The sequence below is a fragment of the Equus asinus genome, chromosome 16 (assembly GCF_041296235.1).
Source record: "Equus asinus isolate D_3611 breed Donkey chromosome 16, EquAss-T2T_v2, whole genome shotgun sequence".
Taxonomy (NCBI): Eukaryota; Metazoa; Chordata; class Mammalia; order Perissodactyla; family Equidae; genus Equus; species Equus asinus.
The window spans coordinates 38,658,568-38,664,567 of NC_091805.1; positions in this window are offsets into that span (position 1 = coordinate 38,658,568).

Genomic DNA, 6,000 nt, shown 5'->3' on the forward strand with positions numbered 1-6,000 from the left:
TATATGCAGGTTCATTTTTAGGAGAAAATGCACTCTGTTTTCCAAACTGTTTTTTGTATTTACATTTTGTTAATTACCATATAGACTAAACTGCTATTACAAAAAGAGCCAAAAAGTACAGCAACTTTCTCTTTCACACAGCATTCCAGAGTCAAGGAGTGTTGGGTTGGCAGGGCCGTTCTGCTACTGCAATCATGCAAGTCCAGGTTCCTTCACTTTCCTCTCCCCCATCTCCAACAGTTTTGTCTTCATCTATATGATAGAAGAGCTCATTTGCACATCCATTTTTGTACTCAGAGGAAGAGTAAAACAAAAATATATGGCAAGTGGCTTGTTTTAAATGAAATGATCCAGAAGTTGCACTCATCTCTCCACTCACATCTCCTTAACAGTCATTTAGTCACATGAACACATGAGTCTTAAAGGAAGGCTAGGAAATCCAGTCACTAAATTGGCGGTGGTCTTCCTCCGGCCCCCCACATTTTCAAGTGCACCCTCCTTCCCGTTCATGAAGTGCGCTCCTTCCTCACCAAAGAGGACCACTCAAAGATCCCATACAACATAGGCATCCAGCTTAACGTTCAGGATCTCTGGGTTCTGCCCCGTATTTTCCAGTAGGTCTGATATGGCTCACTAATCTAACAATTTATAAACCAATAGATATCACTACAATCTCCTGCACACACTCACAATCAATAAAGAGTAGTAAAAATGAAGAAGATAATCACACAAAAAGCTTCCACTCAAAAAAAAAAAGGAGAAATTCAGTGGTGATTTTTTCATTGTCATAATGAAATATTGCTAGGCAAGAATTTCAAGTGGTCATATCTTCATAATGAAGTAAGATACTTGGTTTGAGGCTGCTTCTGTTATTTGTAAGAAAGTGACTTTAAAAAGTCCCCTGTAGGGGCTGGCCCCATGGCCAAATGGTTGGGTTTCTACACTCCACTTCAGTGGCCCAGGGTTTCACGGGTTTGGATCCTGGCTGGGGACATGGCACTGCTTATCAAGCCATGTTGAGGCAGCGTCCCACATAGCACAACCAGAGGCACTCACAACTAGAATATACAACTGTGTACTGGGGGGCTTTGGGGAGAAGAAGAAAAAAAAGAATAAGATTGGCAACAGTTGTTAGCCCAGGTGCCAATCTTTGAAAATAATAAAACAGTCCCCTGTAGGGATCAGCCCAGTGGCGTAGTGGTCAAGTTGGTGCACTCCACTTCAGCAGCCTGGGGTTTGCAGGTTCAGATCCTGGGCATGGACTTAGCACTGCTCGTCAAGCCACGCTGTGGCAGCATCCCACATAAAATAGAAAAATATTGGTACAGATGTTAGTTCAGAGTCAATCTTCCTCACAAAAACAAAAATAAACATCTTCTGTAGGGGCCGGCTCCATGGCCTAGTTGTTGAAGTTCCACATGCTCAGCCTCGGCCACACGGGTCTGTGGGATCAGACCCTGAACACAGACCTACACCACTCTCAGCTGCTGTGGAGGCATGCCACCTACGAAATAGAGGAAGACTGGCACAGACTTAGCTCAGGGCTAATCTTCCTCAAGCAAAAACAGAGGAAGACTGGTAACAGATGTTAGCTCAGGGTGAATCTTCCTCAGGAAAATAAAAAAGTTCTCTCTAGAAGCTATGTTCTCCTTACTGAAAGTTCTTTTTTCATTAAATTATATAAAGTGAGTACTGGAGAATGTTCCTCCATAGAACCAGCATGGCTCATGCAGCCCCTGCCTACTGGAGGGTTGTGCTAGGATTTAGCCAACAGCAAGGATTTGCTGGTCAGTCTGTGATTTCTACTGCAGACATATATCTATCTATAAAAGAAAAAAAGGAATATATAAGTAAGGAATCAATAAATATATATTAAAAAGTCAGGAAAATATATTGAAAGCTATAATGGCAGAAAAGGAAAATTAAGTAGAAATTTCTAATTTCTTTAGAACATAAAAATAATATATAACATTTAGCTTAACTGAAGGGCATGAGCTTCCAAATTAAAATGATTTGTAAAAAAGCATATCATCATCAAACTTTGTGATAGAAAGATATTAAAAAAAATAAGAGAGGGAAACTGTTAAGAAAATTAAAGTTCATATAAAATGGGCTGAGAACAGGAGTGGCATCTGATTTCTTAGAAACAACACTAGAATCTGGAAGCAAAGGAACAAAACATTCAAAAGCCTACACAGTAATTATTTTTCAGTTAATCCATTCCCCAAAAGAGTTTCTAAAATAATTTCTAAAATTTTAAAACCAAAATTTTAACGTGCAAAGTAAGAATCAGATGTGATTATAGACTACAGCACATTTATGTGGACAATGATCCTACAGTCCCTTTCATAAAAAGCTACTAGAAGTTGTTCTGCAGAAGAAGGAAGAAGCCAAGAAAGAAAAAGACTGGAGATCAGAGGAATAAAAGATATTCTACAACAGAGAAGTGCTGTTGTGCAATTGGCCCAAAAACAAGTAGTCCGTATTTGAGGAGTAGAATGGAAGGCCCTGAGAAATATGCCCCCCAAAATGGGAGATCACTGAGCTTTATGAATGTACTAAGAAGAGATTTAAAATTCCGAAAGTTGGTTCACGAATAAGATAAAAGGATGGGTATATAGAAAATTAAATAAAACCGATGAGGAAATTACTAATTCCTAGGCAAACAAAAACTATGCAAAGCAAAGCATATAATCATACAGCATTATGTAATTCAACTGTGAATAATATTATATAGTCATAAGAATATAAACGCAATAATTAAGGAACTCAAAATAACTGTGTAGATTGTGAAAGAAGTGAGCATGGGTGATGCAGGTAGAGGTGTAGGGAGACTGGTAGAGTGTAAGGAGGATAAATTATTGCTTTCCACAGAGAAAACATAGATAGCATGTAATACTGACAAGTTAATAAATCATGATACAAGCACATTATTAAGAGACACGGGGATAAACACCAAAGGAAACAGTAAAAGAAAGGAAAGTGACAGCTTCTGGAAAGCAGAGATTGGGAATGACAAGGAGTGGGGCAATCTCCGGTCATTTTCTTCAAAAGTTTTTTAAGACTCTGGCTTTTTAAACTATATTCATGCAAAACTCTCATAAAAGTAATATATATATATATATATATAATATATATATTTAGAGAGAGAGCTACACGTATGTATATTTATGTATAAATATATATAATTTTTATTTCCAAAAGAGTCATTATAAAATATATATTTCACAATGTGGCACATATGAGCACTCAATAACAGCTAAATTCATAGCTCCACACTCACATATCCACCATCAGCTTTACCTTTGAGAACTTTCTTTGATTTATTTGTCTATAAAAAGAAATAAATACTATATACCACACCAACGTGTTATGGAAATAAAATGATATAACGTCTGTGAAATTTCTAAACCAGAGCCTCAAGGGCATATTATAAGCATTAAACTAACGTTAAATCTGCCATTTTAATTGATGAGGGAATCAAATTTCAGAAAGGTTAAGGGACATGCCCAAGTACATAAGAGTAAAACAAGGAAAGAGAATTCAGATCAAGTCTCCCTCTGAAAGCATGACCTTCATTACGCCACGTTTTACCTGGCTTATTTATATTAAGAAGTACATTCTATTGTGCATACCTGTGTCCAGGAAGGTGATTAAAAACAAAGCCAAAATATTCCAAGGGGAAGTCTTCATTTAAATCTGTGATATTGTTATCACTTTGAAAGTGGCATCCACAAGTGTATGTCTAATCAATGTTAAGTTACATATGACTCTTTATTCTAATTTTCTATCTTCACATTTAACAATGGTTTAATTAAAAAAGACATTGTCCAACTTTAATATCTCTTACTCTCTCGCAGCAACAAAAGTGATAGGGAATGAAATGGAGCATTTCTGAAGAGTTTTCAGATAACATTGATAAATGATGAAATACATCAACTCAAACTTATTTTTTGCTTCTGAGCAAACATATGTGATATATAGTTCCAGATCCTAATCAGAATTCAACAGGACTATGACATATACAGTAATAAAAAATGCATTAACATCATAAGTGCCTGGGAAAGAGCAAACTTGCAAAACAAAATGAACAATGATGTCAAAATAAAATTATATGAAATGTTACTCAGTTTTAGTGCCTCCACTACTGGCATGGGACTTGGGAGACTGTGGAGGAAGTATCAGTGCCAAAGGATTTTTCATTAGCATCGATCCATCCATGTTACTATACACACATCAGAGAAATGAATATAAACTGTGGTTTAACACTTAATAAATACTTATGTTACAAACACAAATTTTATGCAAGGTAGTGTCTTCTTAACTGTGAATAGTAAATAGCACATCTTGGTGGGAATATTTTGAATTTTATGTGAATATAGTTCACGTCGTTGGTGAAAAAGCATTGATGGTGTCAACTTGTGCTTAAGAGCGTGCATATTTATGTACTTATACTTAATATATTCCAGTGTTAGAAAGAGAAAAACTGCATGTGACTTGCTTTTCATTATATTTTCAGTGCTTAGAATAAAGTATTCTATAGTCCAGGGATTCATTCCTTCATTAATGCTTTTAAACTTCATTCACCAATTAACTAAACAAATATTTATCATGACTCTACAACAACTACATTCCATTTTCTTTTGCGCTGAGAGTAAAACATGAAGAAAAATAAATCAAAACTTCTTCCCTCATGGAGTTTAAAAGGTAATAAGAGGAAATAGATAGCAAACATAAAAAATTACTAAAATATATAGGAAGTAAGATGGAGATACACATCATAGAGAAAAATAAATTAGGAAAAGGAGCAGAGAATGCCAGGTTCAGTTCTAGATGAGATGAATAGTGTTATGGGTTGAATTGTGTCCATTAAAAGAAAGATACGTTAAAGTCCAACCTTCAGTACCTCAGAACACAACCCTATTTGGAAATAGCATTGTTGTAGATGTAATTAATTAAAAGGAGGTCCTACAGGAGTAGAGTGGACCCTTAATCCAATATGACAGTGACCTTATAAGAAAAGAGACAGAGAGGGAATATGGCGTTGTAAAGAAACAGAGGCAGAGGGGAAATAGCATGTGAAGATAGAGGCAGAGATTGCAGTGATGGATCCACAAGCCAAAGAATGACGAGGATTGCTAGCTGTCACCATAAGCTAAGAGAGGGATAGGGAAGAGATTCTCCCTTTGTGCTCTTGGAAGGAACTAACTCTTGGTTGCTTCCTTGATTTAAGGCTTCTAGCCTCCAGAATTGTGAAAGAATACATTTCTGTTCTTTTAAGCCACTCAGTTTGTGGAACTTTGCTATGGCAGCTCTAGAAAATGAATACAGTCACAAAAAGCCACACAGAGAAGATGATATGTCACTATATGCCTCAAAGAGGCGAGGGAGAACCATGTGTAAATCAACGGAAGAGATTTCAGGCAGTGGAAAATGCAAGCTCAAAGTTTCTCAGGTTAAAGGGGATGCCTGTGTGGCTGGAGCAGAATGATTGAAAAAAGTAAATGGGGGATAAGTTTCAAGACTTAAGAGGGTGAGAGAACCATTCAAGCTCTTTCAGGTTACTGCTTAGACTTCGTCTTTTATCATGAGTGACAAGTGAAGCTGTTGGTGAATTTTGAGAAGAGTGACTTGATCAGACTATGTTTTAATTGGATTACTCTAGACATTATGTTGAGAATTGACTAAAAAAGGACAAAGTTATAAGCGGGGGAAACATTTAGGAAAACATTGCAGTAATTCAAGAAAGATTTTATGCTGCTTTTTCCAGAATAGTAGTAATGGCTGCTGTGAAAATTGGTTAATTGGATATTCTAAATATATTTTGAAGGTTGAGCTTATAATTTTTGCTGATGGGTCAAATATAGAGTGTGAAAGAAAGAAGTCAACAATGCTTTTAAAGTTTTTGTCCTAAAAAACTAGTGGAATGATGCTATCATCTATTATGATAGAGAAAATAACTGAGAGAGCCGACTATGGGGAAAGAACAGAACTTCAGGT